This window comes from Balaenoptera physalus (assembly GCF_965194825.1).
Source record: "Balaenoptera physalus genome assembly, chromosome: 9".
NCBI classification, from domain to species: Eukaryota; Metazoa; Chordata; class Mammalia; order Artiodactyla; family Balaenopteridae; genus Balaenoptera; species Balaenoptera physalus.
The window spans coordinates 15,667,203-15,685,425 of record NC_138888.1 but is presented as its reverse complement, the minus strand read 5'-3'; the positions used below and the strand labels follow the sequence as shown (position 1 = coordinate 15,685,425).

At 36.8% G+C, this 18,223-nt stretch overlaps 1 protein-coding gene across 4 annotated transcripts in view; it reads left to right on the top strand.

The window, feature by feature from the left end:
• Positions 1 to 18,223, top strand: part of PLEKHG1 (pleckstrin homology and RhoGEF domain containing G1) — a 223,315-nt gene that overhangs the window by 52,647 nt on the left and 152,445 nt on the right. For all 4 annotated transcript variants that reach the window (XM_082474412.1, XM_082474414.1, XM_082474411.1 and 1 more), the window contains one exon: positions 6,703 to 6,761. The gene's annotated coding sequence lies outside the window, so the exon portion shown is untranslated. The remainder of the gene's footprint in view (positions 1 to 6,702; positions 6,762 to 18,223) is intronic.

Genomic DNA, 18,223 nt, shown 5'->3' with positions numbered 1-18,223 from the left:
GTTAGAGAGATCAAACAAAGGCCAATTAGAGATATCAGATTAGAAATAGAAATTGAATTGAGTTTGCAAGGAAAGCTGTAAAGTGTCCGTCTTTGGCGGTCTCTATGGGAATAGAAATGTATGTCTGTGCATAATAGATCCTAAATACTTGTTGAATGAAAAAATAAAAATTGAGTCTGAGGCATATGAATAATTGCCTGCTTGAATGAAAAATTTTTGTGATTGTTTAACACTCTTATTCTAAAATATTTGATCATTTAAATTTCCCCCCTCCACTCCCACTTCGGTCAACCAGTTTCTATTGTGAATTCTGTAGCTGATGGGTTTTTTTGCTTATGTCTGAACAATTATAAATACATATGGCATCCCAGAATCAAAACTTGGTTCTCTGAAACAACTAATAAGCTTTTGACAAGAAAAAGCTAGGAACTACAGTTCTTACTTTTGCAACTTTTCTGTATATTTCCAAATACATTTTTTTCAAGTTAATAGCCTTTCTAGAAAAAGCAGGATATATTTTTAAAAGGTATATTCTCCAATAATAACAAAAATTAAATTCCTAGAGACATATTTGATGAAAGATCTTTATGTAGACACTGGAATAACTTTAACTTTATTGAAAACTACTTCTAAAAGATCTAAATAATTGGAGGGGGATAAGATATTCATAGATGATCTCATTATTGTAAAGATGTCAGTTCTCCCAAATATAGATCCAGTACAATCCCAGTCAAAATTCAACATGTTTTTGGTGGAACTTAGGTTGATTCTCAAACTTATACAGAACAAAGATCCAGAAATAACCAAAAGAATCCTTAAGAAGAAACAGGTAGAAGGATTTAGAGATATTTATATTGTTATAAAGCCAAAATGATTTAGACACTGTAATGTTGGCCATAGGGATAAGTGATTAGACCAGTAAAACAGTATTTCTGAAACAGGCCCACATTTATATAGAAACCTGTTCTGTGACACAGCTGAAATGCAAATCAGTGGAAAGAATAAATAAATGATACTGGGGTAATAGCTTATCCTTATGGAAAAAATGAAAATGGCACCTGCCTTGCAGCGTACATAGTAATTAATTTCAAATGGATCAAGGACTTAAACACAAAATACACAATTATAAAACTTTTAAAAGAAACATAGAAGAATATCTTCATGTCCTTGGGGTAGGGAAAGAATTTATTAAACAAGACAGAAAAATCATTACACCATAAAGAGACATATATAACTGCATCATATTTAAGAACTTCTCTTTGTCAAGAGACTGAAGATAAACCATAACCCATAACAGACAGATGGATTTACATTTTGGGGAATATATAAATAACTCCAACAAATTCATAAGAAAAAAATAATTCAATAGAAAAATGGGCAAAGTGTATGAGCAAGTTTTTCACAGGGAAGGAAACGTGAATAGCCAACACACAAATGAAGTTATGCTCAGCCTCATTAGTAATTAGGTAAATGCAAATTTAAACCACAGTAATACCATTTATCACCCACCAGAATAGCTATAATTAAAAGTTTATGGTATTAGGTGTTGGCCATAATATGGAGTGAAAAGAACTCTCATACATAGGCATACATCAGAGATACTGCAGGTTCAGTTTCAGATGATTGCAATAATGTTAATGTCACAATAAATCGAGTCACACAAATTGTTTGGTTTCCCAGTGCATATAAAAGTTACATTTATACTATATACTGTAGTCTATTGAGTGCTTAATAGTATTATGCCTAAAAAAACTATATACCTTAATTTAAAAATATTTTATTGCTAAAAATGCTAACCATCATCTGACAACGCAGGGTTACCACAAACTTTCAATTTGTAAAAATAAATAAATAAATAAAAATGCAATATGTTCAAGGTACAATAAAGTAAAGCACAATAAAAGGAGGTATGCGTGTACTCTGGGTGGAGTGTAAATTGGTACAATTACTCTTGAAGAAAAATTGGCATTACCCAGTAAAGTTCAACATGTGTATGATGAACAACCCAGCAGTTCCAGTTCAGGTAAATACAATGTAGAAGTATGAATACAGGAGTCATGTACAACATTGCTTGTATAGGAAAGAAAAATGGAAACAATCTAAAGGTCTAACAGTAGAGCGTATAAATATACCACGAAGTATCCAGTGAAATTCAAAGAAATACTCTACATCTGCACAAATAATTACACTGCAAAATGACATGGAGGAATCTCACTAACATAATATTTATTTATTTATTTATTTATTTATTTGGTTGCAACAGGTCTTAGTTGCAGCAGGCGGGCTCCTAAGTTGTGGCATGCAAACTCTTAGTTGCGGCATGCATGTGGGATCTAGTTCCCTGACCAGGGATGGAACCCGGGTGCCCTGCATTGGGAGCGCTGTCTTAACCACTGCGCCACCAGGGAAGTCCCTCACAAACGTTATATTGAGTAGAAGAAAGTAAGTCACCTTGGAGCATGTATAGATCTGTTTTATAGTTGAAAAGCACACAGAATTGATCAGAATGAAATTCCTCCATGTAGGCTCATTTTCACGCCCCACATGTTTGCAGAATGGCTACAGCAACTCTGGCCTCTAAATCCTGTCTTGTTCGTGTCTCATAGAAGCAGGAAAAGTTCTTCTTCCTTAGTAATTTTAATAAAATACATCAATTAGGTCTCATTGATCCTGATTGGTGTGGCTTGGGTCACGCGCCTATCCATGCACCAATCACAGTAATCAGGGAGATGAAATATGATGAATTGTTTAGCCTAACTGATTTCATTCAGAGCACCTGGGCTGATAGTAGGACAAAGGAGAGGCAAACGCTGGTATGGTTGTCAGAAGGAGGGTAGATGGATGTTGGGCTTCCAAAATTATAGAGGATATTATTCCGCCCCCTTTCAGCAGCCAAATTAAGAAGGTTTGTATTTCACTAGCTACTGTTGCTTGCTTATGGTCTATGAAGGAAATGAGGCAGCTCAAAGAAGGGCAAGTGGAAGAGAGAAAGTGGTTTTTATGTCGAAGTGGACCTAGAGTCCCGAGTTACCTGGCATTCTCAAATCAGAATGGATAGACGTGGAGCGGCCCCCCAGGATGGCAGGTGTGGGGCAGGCGCTGGACTGCGGTCTGAATACAGAGATTCCTTTCGGATTTACACGATCAAACTGTGTATCCCCTCAAAAATACTCGCTTTGTTTTTGTCTACTTGACCATCTGTGTTACTTATTTAAGGAATACTTTCTAGATACTTAGGGCATGAACATTGGGAAAGTTGCCCTTTTTTGGTCTTATTGCTATTGAGTACATTATAGTCTACACTGGCCTAAAATTCTGTGATTTCTGGTAGCCCTTTATGTGAGTTTTCACCCTCACTTTGTTTCTTCTATGAAGTTTTATGTGTTTTACTCAAGAAATAAAGGTAACAGATTTCATGCTTATGGGCAAGCCTTTGGGGCTCCTGTATTTCAAACAGTTGACATTTTTAGGGAAAGTGTCTATGCCTTGGGTATTTGCACAGTCATTATCATAAGTAGAAGTGTTTTTATCGAACATGACTTTAAATTGTTCCTTGTTTAAACCCTGCCAAACTCAACCCATTAAACCTGTTTTTACCTAGTCACTCAGTATCATCGTCCTCCAAAGCTAACAGGCCTTTAATTTTGTCCTGATATAAAGAGTAAATGTGATCGCTTTTGTGACATTGATCCCGTAGTTATTGTCAGAAACACTTGGCTTTTAGTTTCTCTCCTCACTCTGTTGTTTAAAATGAGAGGTAAGCTTATTTTAGACACTGTAGCTAAAAAGACATGGTGACATATTGGACTTGTGTCTCCTTTTTATAAAACCAACCCTGACATTTTATTTATTTTTATTCTCAAACTCACATTAGTTGTGGTTTGCCTATAGAACTTATTTTAAACACCACCTTGCATGTACTCCTGACTATAAGTTTCACATTGTTCTTTGGCCAAAAGCAATAAAATGTGACCTGTTTTATCATGATTCAGTGAAGTGTAATTAACATTTTCTTTCCAGAAATATAACATTGATGGCTATTTATAACATTTCCCCAACCTTCAAAAGTGTAATGAAGTGTTTGAGGGTATTTTTTTATCAAATTCTATTTGTATTTAATGCTGTGAGTATAATCTATTAGTGCATTTTGCACTTAAGGCCGGATAATCAAATATTCTTAATGTGTTTTTTTCTAAAAATTCTATCGTGAATTTATAGAACAGCCTCTGAGGTCCTCAAGTATTCACCTATAAATAAGCCTCTCTGATTATAAAAGCCTCTTACTGTTCTCATATTCCTATAATGGTACTTCACCTTCTACAGACCAAAAATATAAATTCATTAGTTTACCTCATATTGAGTTTCCTGGCTAGATGATGCTTTTTTTTTTCCTTTTCTAAAAAAGTACATTTATACTTCTCAACATTTCTCATGAGGAAACCATTGTCCTAAAGATTTCCTTAAATGTTTTCTATATAGGTTCTTTAAGCATAATTTTTCTGAATATGACCTGTTTTCAGACTGTCTTTTTTTTCATTTGTTTGTGACTGGCCTTTGCTACCACTGGACAAAAAGCATTGCTTTTTACGTATTTCAAATCATCTGATACCACCCTTACTATTTCCAACAGGGTTATTTTTAGATATTTCTCTTGAGTTTTAGGTATTCAGCCTTGCACCTGCTGATGGTGGTATTTGGTCTGTTCATTTCCTTTCACTAATACTTTGTGAACATCTTTTTATTTTATTCCTGACTTTTTAGCAAAAATGTTGTCTGTTGGTTTTAGATCTTTTTAAAAATCATAGTAGGTGATCTTTCTATTTCTAGATTACTGAGAGGTTATCAGGTATAAGTGCTGAGTTTATCACATGCTATTTTGTCATCTTTGGAAATATGAATACGTGTTAATCTGACCTATTGATACAGCGTAAGAGATTTATTTATATAATATTTATAGAATAAGCCCAGTTTATATTGTTGTGTCATTATTTTAATTTACTAGAAATCAAGAGTTCTGAGCACTTGATTTGATGTTCTTCCATCTTGTTTATCTAAGTCAAATAAGCCTCTTACTTTTTTCCTTCTCTGTGTCTTATCAGGTTAGGTTATCTGATAAGCTTCACCAAACAAACTGAAGAGTCTCATTTGTTTTATATCCTGAAAGCTTTTTATACTGTTTGGGAATTGTCTAATCCTTGAAGTGAACCATATTTCTTAGCCTTTCAGCTTTTATATTTCTGGTTCAGTTTTAATAATTAAATACCACCTTAGAAAACTGTTTCCATTGAGATGTTCAAATTTATTCACAAGGATCTTTTTATATGGCATTCTCAAGTTTATCATCTCTTCCATATCTGTGATATGTTCTTCTAGTAATTCGAGTTTCATGTTGGATTTTAAGACTAGATTTGCCTGAAATCTGTCTATGAGACATTTCATTCTATAATGAACCAGTGACTGTTTTTTAAATATCGAAATCAAAAATTCCTGCTTTTTTTTCTGCCTTTCCTATATTACCTTTATTGCTGTTTTTGAACTTAAGTTTAAATATGCAGTTTATTGCTTTGTTCTCTCCAGTTTAAAAAAAACCAAACAGTTACTAGTGTCACAAGTGAAACTGCATTTCTTACTCCCCACCCAAAATGAAATTAACTTGCTTTTACCATCTAGCCCCACTCATTTCCCCGTTTTTCATAACATGATCCAGGATTTCAGACTTAGATGAGCTTAACTATTATAGTAATGTTTTTATTAGACATTTTTTCCAAAAATTTGGAAGTTTGCACTCTATTTGGACTGTTTTTAGAATAACTAACCTACTTTATTCCCTATTTACTGCTTTTAACGCTTACCAGCCGTGCTACTACGTGACTACTTTTTCACTCTTTTTATTTGGATTCATCCCTCAGTCAACTGGAAATATTTTCAAGTAACTTTTGTTCATGAAGATACCTATCTGATACATTTCTAGGCACATTTGTTTTTCCTATACAATGTCTGTGGTTCTTTCTTTTCAAAAATAGTGACCAGAAAAAAAGCAACCCCAAATTTTACCACATCTAAGCATCACCCCCATTAACTTCTACCTTCCCACCCCAAGTACTTTGCAAAGATGGAAACTGAGAGGAATTATTGGCTACAGCCATAGAGAGGAGCTCAGGGATAGAGCGGCCATGGCCTTAGAAGGCAGTTCACATCCTGTGGAAGACTTGCGTTTCAGAGATAAGGATACGAGGGTTGAGACTGCGTGAAATCATCCATTCTCCTTCCGCTCCTTGGAGTTTCATCTCTCTTCCTGGTAGAGGAAATTCTTCTTGGCTCCTGGCAAGTCACTGAACTTAAGTTTTAGCGCTATTGAAAGTTCAAGTCTTTTTTAGATTTTCTGAGTATTTCAAGGGAAAGGGAAAATCAAGATTGGACAGTAACTTTCTAACACCACACCCTATAAGTTGTTTTTTAAATTAACTTGTTATGATTGTTGCTATAGGTCTATTATAGACCAGTAGCATAGGTGACTTTTTCCTAGGTCCACTATAGACCAGTCGCATAGGTCTATAATGACTTTTTCCTAGGAAAATTATGGTCTTTTTGCATCCAGTCTTCCTTTTGCCCCTTAAAATTGGCCCAGATGTCTCATCCATGTTCCACTGAAATCATTCTGGAAAAGTAAAAAGCAATTTATATTTTGTGTTTCTGCTACAGGTGGAGACGGATGTTAGCAGTTGGTGGGTGAAGACACTGGAAAGGCCTCAACCATAAAAGTGAGCTGTTTTCATTTTTTTACCACTTGAGTATGAAACATGCTAAAAGATTAATAAATTTGTAATTTAGGTTTGTTAGGTATTTTTGTGTAAGTACCCTCTATGAGCAAAATTTTTCTTGTTTTCTAACTATTTTGTAAGACAGAATAACAAATATTATAACCAAAGGGTGAAATACAAAAGAAAATTCATATTTCAAAGTACATACATGAGGAATAAAAATGGAGTCAGGAAGAGTAAACCATAGTGTGACCCAAATTGGAATCATTTCTTCCTGTTGGCCCTCTACTGTTAATGAGTCAGTCCCTTGGGTAATATTTTAAATGCTTTTCATTGGCGAGAAAAGTTCTTCCTGTTCTTTTTAAGTTCCTCTTTTTTCTTTAAGATTTAAAATCTCAATGCAATTTTGTGGTGGTAGTACTTGAAAAACCACAATGAACAATAAGAGGGAAAGGAAGGAGGGAGATATACCCTTTTTTTAAGGTCTAGGCAATTATTTTATTCTGTTTCTCCTTTCCTAAGTCCTTTAATTTATCATACTCTGACCACATCACAAGCTATTTGGCAAGACTTGAAATGTTAAACTGACATTATTACTCAATTCCATATCAAATGCTTACTAGAATGAAAGGAATATGTGAAGAAACTCGGTCCTGGTAAGCACAGCATTATCCTTTTACTCATTTATACTTTCAATTCTACACCAGGTCTTTTTTTTTTTTAACCAAACAGTAAAATAAAAATAACATTAAAGCATAAGTGCAACAAGGGGTTAGAGTCTGCCTTTTGCAAAATAATCATGCTTTATTGGAATTATGAATATTTGATACACTGCATTCTTGTTGAGGTACTCAAAGTTATTACAAAGACAAATGGTATTTTAATGGAGTAAAGATGTCTTTGCTTGTGTTGGAGTTCAGAGTTCATCGGTATTTTGTTAACTGGTAAAATAGTGGTTTTCTTACTGCAGATCTTCATTACTGGCAAGAAAGTCCTAGAAGTTCTTTTGTCTAATGTATGACTAGAATGCTGAGTAGCTTAAAAATCAAGAGTCTGAGGTCCAGAGCTGACTTACCCATTACACACAGTGCCTGGGGCCATGATACTTTTAGTGGCCCACGAAAATGTTTTCATTTTAATGCTTTCCCCAAAAATAAATAGAATAATAGTGAATATATAATAACAAACCCAGCCTGGATTATATTTTTCTTTACACCACTGCAGTCATAAAATATAATTTTTAATATTCCTTTTTATGGAGGAAGGGGCCAAAGTGCCTCAGAGCCCAAGAAAATCATCATGTGCCCCTACCTGGATCGCAGTCAGGCACACTCTATATATGTGACTGATTCAGTCATTTGAACGCTTTTTTTTTTCTTTTTTTGAAGTGGAATAATCATTTCTTTTTCAGAAATGATTCTCTTCTCTGGAAATGAGTTCATAGACTTTTCTGCTCATCAGAGAGATACATGGTTTGTCTCCAAAGAAAGAAATGACATCTTGTTAGGTTAGATAGCTGTTGTCATTCATGATGTTTTCTTAGAATAAAATAAATATTTTCTCCCCTGAGAGACCCACTGATATTCTGTTTGCTTTGTAATATGATATGCAAAATAAGGGAAGGGGAAGCGGGACTAGCTCAGGATTCTTTGGTCCCATTTTGGACAAGAATTTTTGCCTGAAGAGTGTGTGTCCCATGAGAACAGTGGCGACCCCCACTCCTCGCTGCTGTGGGCATGTAGACTTTAGCTCTTGGATCTTCCGTGGTTGCTGATCTGTGGTACTGAGTACATGACATTTTCAGTTACCATGACCGATCTGGTTTTGTTTGTTTCTGAAGCCATGATCTAGTGTTGGAGAAAATAGCTTTGTCAGTCTTCAACTGCAGTGACCAGATAAGAATATCTTCTAAAAGTCACTTGTTCATTTAAAGTAAGTGTGTTGAATATCCGATGAACTTCTTTTTCAGAATTGGTACCCACTCAAACATAAACTCCCTCAGAGCCAGGTCTTTGCATGTTTTGCTTGTTGCTATATACCCTAGAAAAAGCCAGACATAAGGGAAGCTCAAATGTTTGCTGAAAGAATGAATGAGCTAATTTCCTTCTTTAGAAAAGTCATGTTTCCCCCTCCCGAGAACCAGGGCTCCAGGCCTCTGGTTTGAGGTAACAACGGTGGAAATCGGATACTGGAAGGGCCACATCTCCAGTGCCTGGAGGGGTCGGTGACCCTGCAGTGCTCAGCCTCCATCTCGAGACTCAGTTTACCCTTTCACAGAAATAGTTGGGTTAGAAGGAGCTTTTTTTACTTTTCTAGAACTTTTTTATTTTCGGCCGTGCCGTGTGGCTTACTGGATCTTAGCGCCCCGACCAGGATCAAACCCATGCCCCCTGCAGTGGAAGCTCGGAGTCCTAACCACTGGACTGCCAGGGAATTCCCTTCTAGAACTTCTTAAAACAACAACAGAAAAGGTATTCTGATGGCCTTCTCCACCTTGGTGCCCCCCTAGACTCCCCTCACCCCATGCTGGTCTCAGGCTGGTCCAGGCCACCCCACACTCCCTCTTCCTAGCCCTCCAAAAGGAAAAAGTACCCCTGTATTTCTAAAACAATTGTTTATTTTAAATGTAAATACATATAATTAAATTGATTACCCCCCGCCCCCCACCAAAAAAATCATGTTATACTTCTGAAGTGTTCTGAAATTGTTTGGGGTATGTAAGTGAACTGCAAAACTTCTAGTTCTCAGACTAGCAAATATCTGGGCATGTACACAAAAATGTATATGGTACATCAGTATAAAATAATAATCTACCAGTTTGTTACCCACAAACTATAGATAAGAACTGTTCTCTCCAGGGTGGCAGGGCAATAGATGCCATTGGGTACCAGTTGATCAAATTAAGCTAGGAAAACAAGAGAATTCTAGAGAGAAGCGCTGCTCTCTCCAGCTATTGAAGACATAGTATGGAGGTGTAAACAGAAGGAATCAACTGACCTGAATTAGTAGAATTTGGTTAGGTGGTCCTGATTTATAGAAATTGTTGAAAAATCAGAGGAGTAAAGGCCTATTTTTCACAGTTTTTGACCCCAAAGGAATTAGAATGCATTATTTTCTCTTGGTATGATGTGTGTGTTATTCAGCTTCAAGACTACATCTTTGATGAAAACTATTACATATAGAATGGATAAACAACAAGGTCCTGCTGTTGAGCACAGGGAACTATATTCAATATCCTGAGATAAACCATAATGGAAAAGAATGTGAAAAAGCATGTATATATATATATAAATAACTGAATCACTTTGCTGTACAGCAGAAATTAACACAACATTGTAAATCAACTATACATTAATAAAATAATTTTTTAAAAGACTACATCTTTGAAATACCACCAAAAAATATGTGTGTACCCATACTCATATAAACATATTTTTTTCCTGAATAAACTTGCCCATACATTTTATTCTTGGTGCCTTTTTGTCCAGGGTTTCGCCTGCCCCAGTTCTTTGAAGAAAGTGTATCAGGGGTGGAGTTTAGGAGCACACAGCCTAGAGCTGCCCGAGTATCTGAAAGATGCCAATTAAATGTTCCAAGGTACACACCAGGCACTGGAGTGCTCGGGGCATCCTTTACAGTTCTTGCTAGCATTTTCTGAACCCTACCATGTGGTCATGCTCTTCTCTGGAGGGAATAAACATCACTCTAGCGTCTTCCATCCCTAGCTGAGGACTCTCACGGCCCTTTCATGAGCAATTGCAGGAGGCCCACATGCTCTGTGGTACCTCAGAAGTCTTGAAGCTGAAGGCTTTGTGGGGTTGCAATACTGTGGCTTATTACCCTTAAGACTTACAAACAATGCAGTGAAGGATGCTCAGTGAGGAATCAACACTGCACAACCCTTTTCATATCCTGTAAGTGACCTTGCCACTGTGTTCCAGGAAGTGTTTTACTTAAGGCTGATAGATTTATTGGAAGGCAGCTAATAGAAGAATTATCGGTGGCTACAGCATAAATGATTGACATTGTGAATAAATAACTAATTATGTTGCTCTAGACATTGCTAATAATATACCCATCTGGTGCAGTTCTTGGCACTGAGCTAGAGGACAGGGACTTAATGCAGTGGGGTCTTTAAAAAGTCATTGAGATGCTTTCCATCAGTTTTCCTCCATTGCAAAATCCCTTGATTATCTCTTAACATGGAGGTGTCATGAAAATTATTTTTAAAGGAAAATCGAAAATTAAAAGTGTTATAATAACTAAATATAGTGGTTACAAAAATATAGCACAAAATTACGTGTTCAGAAAGACATACAGATTTGGCTTTCTGAGTATGGGCACCTCTCCTCTATTAAAAAATATCCCCTTTTAAAGAGTTCCGGAGATGGGTTGCATAACAGTGTGAAGGTACTTAACACTACGGAACTGTACACTTAAAAATGGTTAAGATGATAAATTTTATATGTATTTTACCACAATTAAAATTGAAAAAAAATTTTTTAATATCTTCTGGAAGTTTGCATACCTTAAGCTGGTATAGAGACTAGAAACCCTTTGGTGGGGAGGAGGGGTGAAGGAGGAAGACTTCTTCATTGTAGATCCTTCATTATATCTGGGAAAGGTATGAGGGGAAGTCCCCAACCATTTTTGAGAGAAAAAGGACATAAGTTTAAAAAAAAAAAAAAGGTACTTGTTTTCTCATGAAGGGATGACCTTTGGAATAAGGAACTAGTTCCCGTTCCTGGCATTGAGCATAAGAGGATTCTCAGGACAGTATGTTCTCAATTTTGTGGAATTATGGTAATAGGTTTCTGTCAAAAACAAGGACGGGGAGGGGGGCTTCATGGTCAAATAAGTTTGGGATTTAAGCAAGGTTAATGATTACTTTTCTGCAGAGCCTTTACTATGCTGCCCTGAACGGTATGTCTTCAACAAGGAGGTGTTACAGGCAAGGTTCCCAGACTTATTGAAATGGAATTCCTCCTCCCTCCCCAAAGCCCTCTTCCCCACCTGCTAGTTTTTTGACCTATTACTGTGTTGTTCTGTGGAAGATGGCTTGGTAAATACCGATTTAGTATGGAAAGAGGAAGTGACCAGCACAAACACAGAAATGGGTTATGGGAAGAAATATAGATGAATTGAAGCCATTATTGTGACGTGTCACGGTAGGAGGAGTCAAAGAGGACATTTGGAGGATAAAACTCTATACAGTGACTCCAAGAGCTCCATCTGGATAACCAGTAATGGAACCAGCTCTGAGTTTGATGGTGAGGGAGTCCCTCCCGTTTTGCTCTCCCCTCAGACTGACCTGTATGTTCCATGCATACAGCTTGTGAAGCATCTTGAAGCATTCGGCTAAGCCACTGGCAAAGGGATCAGGGATCAGCAAAGGATGACATTCAGTGTTCTGAAATTCTACCGTGGAAGAAAGTTTCCTTAAACCTTTTGCTATTAAACTACCTCCAACTTAATAACATTTGACAGATTCTGAGGGACTCCTTATTGGAAGAGAGGTGGCATAAAATTATTTAGCATAGGTTGTTATTGATACATCATTAAAAGTGATCTGTTTCAGGATGATCATTTTATAAATGAATGTCTACTTTGTGTAAAGCACTAAGTATTGTGAGGGATGCAAAGGCAAGAAGACAAGGCTTCTGTCCTTGGAAAGGTTGTAAAGTAGGTCAGAGAAGGTAAAACACGTCTAACAAGTAACCTTTCTGTGAAGCAGTATGTGATAAAAAAAGTCGTAACAGAAATTTAGAGTACCAAAGGACCTAGAAATGTGATCCAAAGAGATGTACTTCCCATATAAATTATTCACTTGTGAATGTCCCATGTCTCTGAAAATAATGCTTATTTTCTGTTGGGTACAAAGTTATCAATTAAATCAAAATCATTTAACTGTTATTCAAATCATCAATGTGCTTACTTAACTTTTTCTCTATTTGACCTGTCATTTTCTGAGGGAGCTGTTTTGGAACTTAATTGTGTTGAGTGGATTGTTAATTTTTCTATCAGTTTTCCCTTTGTATGTTTCAAAGCTGTACTTTAGATACACAGAGGTTAATAAGTTATTCACTTGTTATGTAGCTAGGTGCAAGATAATTGTTGTGTTTTGGAAACCAGATAGAATATCCAATTCCCATGAAGTACGGGCTCACAGAGGATTTTTGAAGGTCTCATGTTTTTAACATCTGCCGCTGATGATGAACCTTGGATAGACCTGCCCGGGGGCTTGCAAAGGGACCATCTAATAGGCACGGAAAGGCCGTCACTTAAATGTCAGATGAACCAGATGAGTCCAGTGGTGCCAGATCTGCTTTTGGCAGCTGTAGATAATGAATCTAGTGTCTGGAACAGGCAGTTAGTTGTAATATTTGAGAAACTTGTAGAAGCACTGGACCAGATTCACCAAGCTTAGGAAGTCCGTACAACAGAATTATCCACCATGGCTTTAGGTAAGCAAGGCCTGTATTCATGTTGACTGAATAAAGCTGACATCCCCTCCGCCTCTGTCTTGGCCCCTTGCTTCCTGTCTCATTTCAGATCCCAACTATTGCTGTTTCAGCTGCATTTTCCAAGGTATGCATAATTTTAAAATCTGTGTTTTATTGCCTTACACCATCATGACTTTACTATGCCATAAGGAAAGCCTGTTCTGGAGGCAGATTACATTTGTGATAAAGACTTTCTAGAGTTAAGTCAGGTATTAAAGCAGTCATTGTGTTTTAAATTGAAAGACTCGGAGTTGCAATTGATCTTAAGTCCTGTATTAAGTAGAGTATTTTCTTTTAATATTCTTTGGCTTAAAAAATGTGGGATTGGATTTCTTAAAATGTTGTAACTTCATATATATTCCTTTGATTTCTAAAACATAGTCATTCAAAGAAAAACAGAGTTTAGCAATTTCACAAGTCCTCATAAATGGAATATTATAGCAACCAGGCTCTTAGGCAAACGATCACCAAATCCTTTTTTTTCTGGTCTCCCTTTTGTTTCTAAGCCCTCCGTCTCATTTCTAACTCTTTTCTGAGTGTTTTCAGTTGGGGATCTCCCAGTCACCTCTAAGGCCACTTATTCCTAAAACTACCTTTTAACTCCTATTTGAGGAAAATGAAGATACTTTTGTGCAGGCTTATCATTTCAAGTGCACATTTGACATCTCTCTCCCTTCCTCCCCCCACCCCGCCTCCACCCCTGATATCTAATTTGTCACTAGATCTCCCTAAATTTACCTCCCCATCTGTCTCAGCCCTTCTTTTCCATTTCCACAGACTTGATAGAAGGGAAAAGTGAACATCTGAATGTTTGCCACATGCTACACACTATATACTTTTTCTTATTTCATCCTTTTAGCTTCGTGCAGTTATCGTCATGAATTGGGCTTCAAGGTTAGGAGACTGAAATTCTCAGAAATTTAAGTAATTGCCCAAAGTCTCACAACCAGTAGTTTTAAGAAACCGGACGAGTTATAAATACCCAAGTACAACTCCAAGTCCAAGCGCACCATCTTCTTTGCTACCCTGGAATGTGGGATACCGCCTGCAGCTCAGCCATGCCACATACCTCCGTGGTACCACATCGGGGCAGAAGAACCAGATTCTCTTTCTCTCTGGTTTTTCCAAATTCGTGAGCCTCCAGTTCATGCCATCCACCAGCCTGGTCCACCCACAAGGCTGGGTTAATCATGTCAGGTGTCTAGTCTAAAATTCACAGGGATACGTTGTTGCTTGCTCCATAAGCTCTGACCTATTTTTGCTTTTCATCTTGAAGTCAACTGTTCTAGAAAAGTCTATTTTTTGCCACCCAGAACTGTCTCTGCTCCTTGGAGTTGTCATGAGGGAAACACCATGGGTTCTGGAGTCAGTTGGACCTGGGCTGCTCATCTCCTTCCTGGGAGGCCTCAGGCACGTTTTTTGCCATCCTCAGCTATAAAATCATGACAATAAACTCACTACAGTCTAGCTGTGGGTCCAGAGAGTGCATGTACGATGCCAGCTGTGGTGAGAGCCTGGCAGCCTCTCAAATGGAGCTGGAGGGTAGTCGCAGTAATACTATTATCGAGACCTTATCTGTCCTCTTAAACTCAGTTCAGATTCCTCCTCCTTCATAAATGACTCCAGCCTGATTCTGTCTGCTTCCTTGTATATAAGTTAGCTTCAGAACAATTCATTTAGCAATTGTAATTATGTGGTGCCTCTTGACACTGCTTTGTGGTCTTAAAAATCCTTCTTGAGTGTTGTTAATTCCTGCTCTAATGGACTAAAGCAGTTCAAAGGCAGGACTAGGTCTTATGCATATGATCTATAGCCTGATGCCTGATATGTAACTAACTATTCACAAACTCTTTTGATTCAAAATTAAGAAGGTTCACATATATTCAGATGAAATCAATAGCCTGCGTGTTGGTTTTAAGTACAGAGGGTTCCCAGGTAAATGCCTTCATGTAGCATGATTAGCCCAAGTTTCTTTGTTCGTAGTTCTGAATGTGAAGAATATTGCAGAGTAAACTTTGAAACTCCAAGAAATCTTACTATCCAGTATTTCTCACAAAACTGCCTTTTAAGCCCTGGGCAATCTTAAAACATGGCTGTATATACACTCATATTTTATTTTCTTGGAGTACCTCCAAGATAGGAAATATTCTAATTGTCTTCATAACTATTATTTTCTAGGCCTAAATTTTTTTCTTGGGCAGATTTTCATTTTTCTTCTTTGCCTCTTCAGTCCAGGTAACTTTTTCTCCCCTCCCCTCCTGGCCAGGTTTTCCGCTGGGACAGTCTGGTGGGGAGGATGTTATTATAAAAAATAAGCCTGAGGAAGAGTCAGAGAACAGATCATTTAGAGATAAAAATGTGGTGGCACTTTTAAACTGACGGGACCGTTTTGTTCATGATGGGTCTTCTATTTTTATTTTATTATTATTTTTTAATTAAAAAATCTCTTTATTTGAAAGACACAGAAGAAAATAAACAAGATATATAAAGAACTCTAAAAACGCAATAATAACAAAACATCATTAAAAATTAATAAAAGATTTGAACAGATACTTCACTAAAAATGAGATACAGTTGGCAAATAAGCAAATGAAAGATGATCAACATCATCATTTATTAGGGAAATTCTTATTAAAATCACAATTAGATCCCCGTTATTTGAATGCTGGTGTGAATACAGGGCATCGTACACTGCTGGTGAAAATGCAAAATGGTTCAGCCATTTTAGAAAACACATTAGTAATTTCTTATTAAGTTTAATATAAACTACCATACAACTCATCAATCTCTCAGATATTTTCTCAAGTGAAATGAAGATATAAATCCATACAAAAACCTGTATGTGGATGTTTAGAGTAGATATATTTATTAACAATTGCCAAAAAAGTGGAAAAACAAAAGAAAACAAATATTCATCGGCTGATGAATGGATAAACAAACTATGCTACATTTACTCAATGGAACACCGCTCAGCAATAGAAAGCAACGAAATACAGGTATTATTGGCAACATACATGAATCTCAAAGGCACTAGACTAAGTAAAAGAAGCCAGATTCATATACAGACTACATATTGTATGATTATATTTATATTACATTCTCACAAAGGCAAAACTACAGGGATAGAGAACAGCATTACCAGGAGATGGGGCTAAGATAGGGAACTGACTATGAAAGGGAACATGGGAACTCTTTGGTGTGATGGGAAAATTCTATATCTTGATAACTTGATAGTAAAGGAGATTACAAAATTGTATGCCTTGTCAAAATTCACAGAAATGCACAGCTAAAATGGTGGATTTTATTGTATACAAATTGTATTTAAATAAAATTGGCTAAAAAGTAATCTGTGAGTGGAATGAGATTGAGTGGGGAAAGTTATGAAACAAGATTGGCCATCAGTTGATCATTGTGGAAGGTAGATGAAAGGATGCATTATTATTCTGCTCTGTCTACATTTATATGTTTATATATATAGTATTTTTTAATAAAATCTGCAAATACAGTTTAGTCTTAAGGAACTGTTTTTTAAATTAATGATAAAAATAACAGGGAAGTACAGTACAAGTCAATTTACTGAAAATAGTTAATGACAAATAAAGAATTACCATTAAGAATTATAGGTAGATATAAGTTGTAATGATGGGTCTTTTAGCTTTATTTAATCACCCCATATTCAGAGCCAGTTTTTAAAACTCCATACTTCATCATTTTAACTGGAGGTTTGGGGACCCTCTCTTTCAACAATATAAGTATTGGCGAAATAATCATTTGAAACACGTTGTAGCCAAGTTTCACCTGCCAAGGTGTGTGTTCCATCCTAAATTCACATTTAAATGCATTTGCAAAGTCTATTTCTAAACAAAATGCAGGTTACTAATTTTGGCAATATTTTGCCTATATGGAAAAGTTATTTGTTAAAATATTTACTTAAGAAAAAAAAGTCTCCTTGGTCTGCAGGCTTAAAGTTGTGAAATTGAACTGTGCGAGAGCCTTTGGAAGAACCCTTCCCAGGAGAATGGTCTTCTTCCTTCTTGGGGTCAAGGTGATGGGGTGAAGGGTTGGGAACCACATCCCCCAGCTGTGGAACACCCGGCTCGGTGCATTAATTCTCTGCTCTGTGCCCTCCTCTCCCTTGTCCGTCCAGGAGGCAATGCTAGATAAAACCCCAGAAGGTGTAGAGGCGCCGGCTTACTCAGCACGCACCACCACTGGGATCTGGGAAGACCTCTCTCTTAGCGAAAGGAACTTTCCAAAGAAAAATTTCAAAACTTCAAAAATTTTCAGGAGTATTTGAACATTCAAGACTAGGATTCTGTAGGGAAAGACTGGGACCTAATAAGGGTTCCGTCAGTAAAACCATGTGTATACACAGCATATGTTACACGCAGGCAATCTTCAATTTAAGCCAGGGTTGTTTTCCACAAGCTCATTTGAAAAATATTTTGGAGTGTATTTTTCCTCATTAGATATAAAGCTATGTGTGGGAAGTCCTCTGGCAAACAGAGCCTGTTTAACCCATATTGTACCTGGAGAGCAGTTCAGGCCATTTTGGTGGCCGGTTGCCAATACTAATGTTCTTCCCCACTGTTCATATAAACAATTGCAATTCCAATATTTGTAGAACTTCTCACCACTAGAAAATGTGGCATAAACATTTTTATGAGGCCATGTGTCTTGATATCAGAGTTTAGAGAGACACATATTAGCTATAAAACTATAAGTCATACAGACGTGAGTAACCGTGTATAAGAATGATTCAGGAGAGCTTCGTCAACATATCAAAGCAATAATAGAAGCACATTACAATTATATAGCACTTTCAAGTTTGATATATTTATAATTTATGCCAGTTTGAATTTTGAAACTCAAATACCCAGGCATTCTTATTTACTTTGTGCAAGAGTTTAGGGGGAATGCTTTGAAATGAATAGTAAGATGGGGCCTGGTATCCTGAGG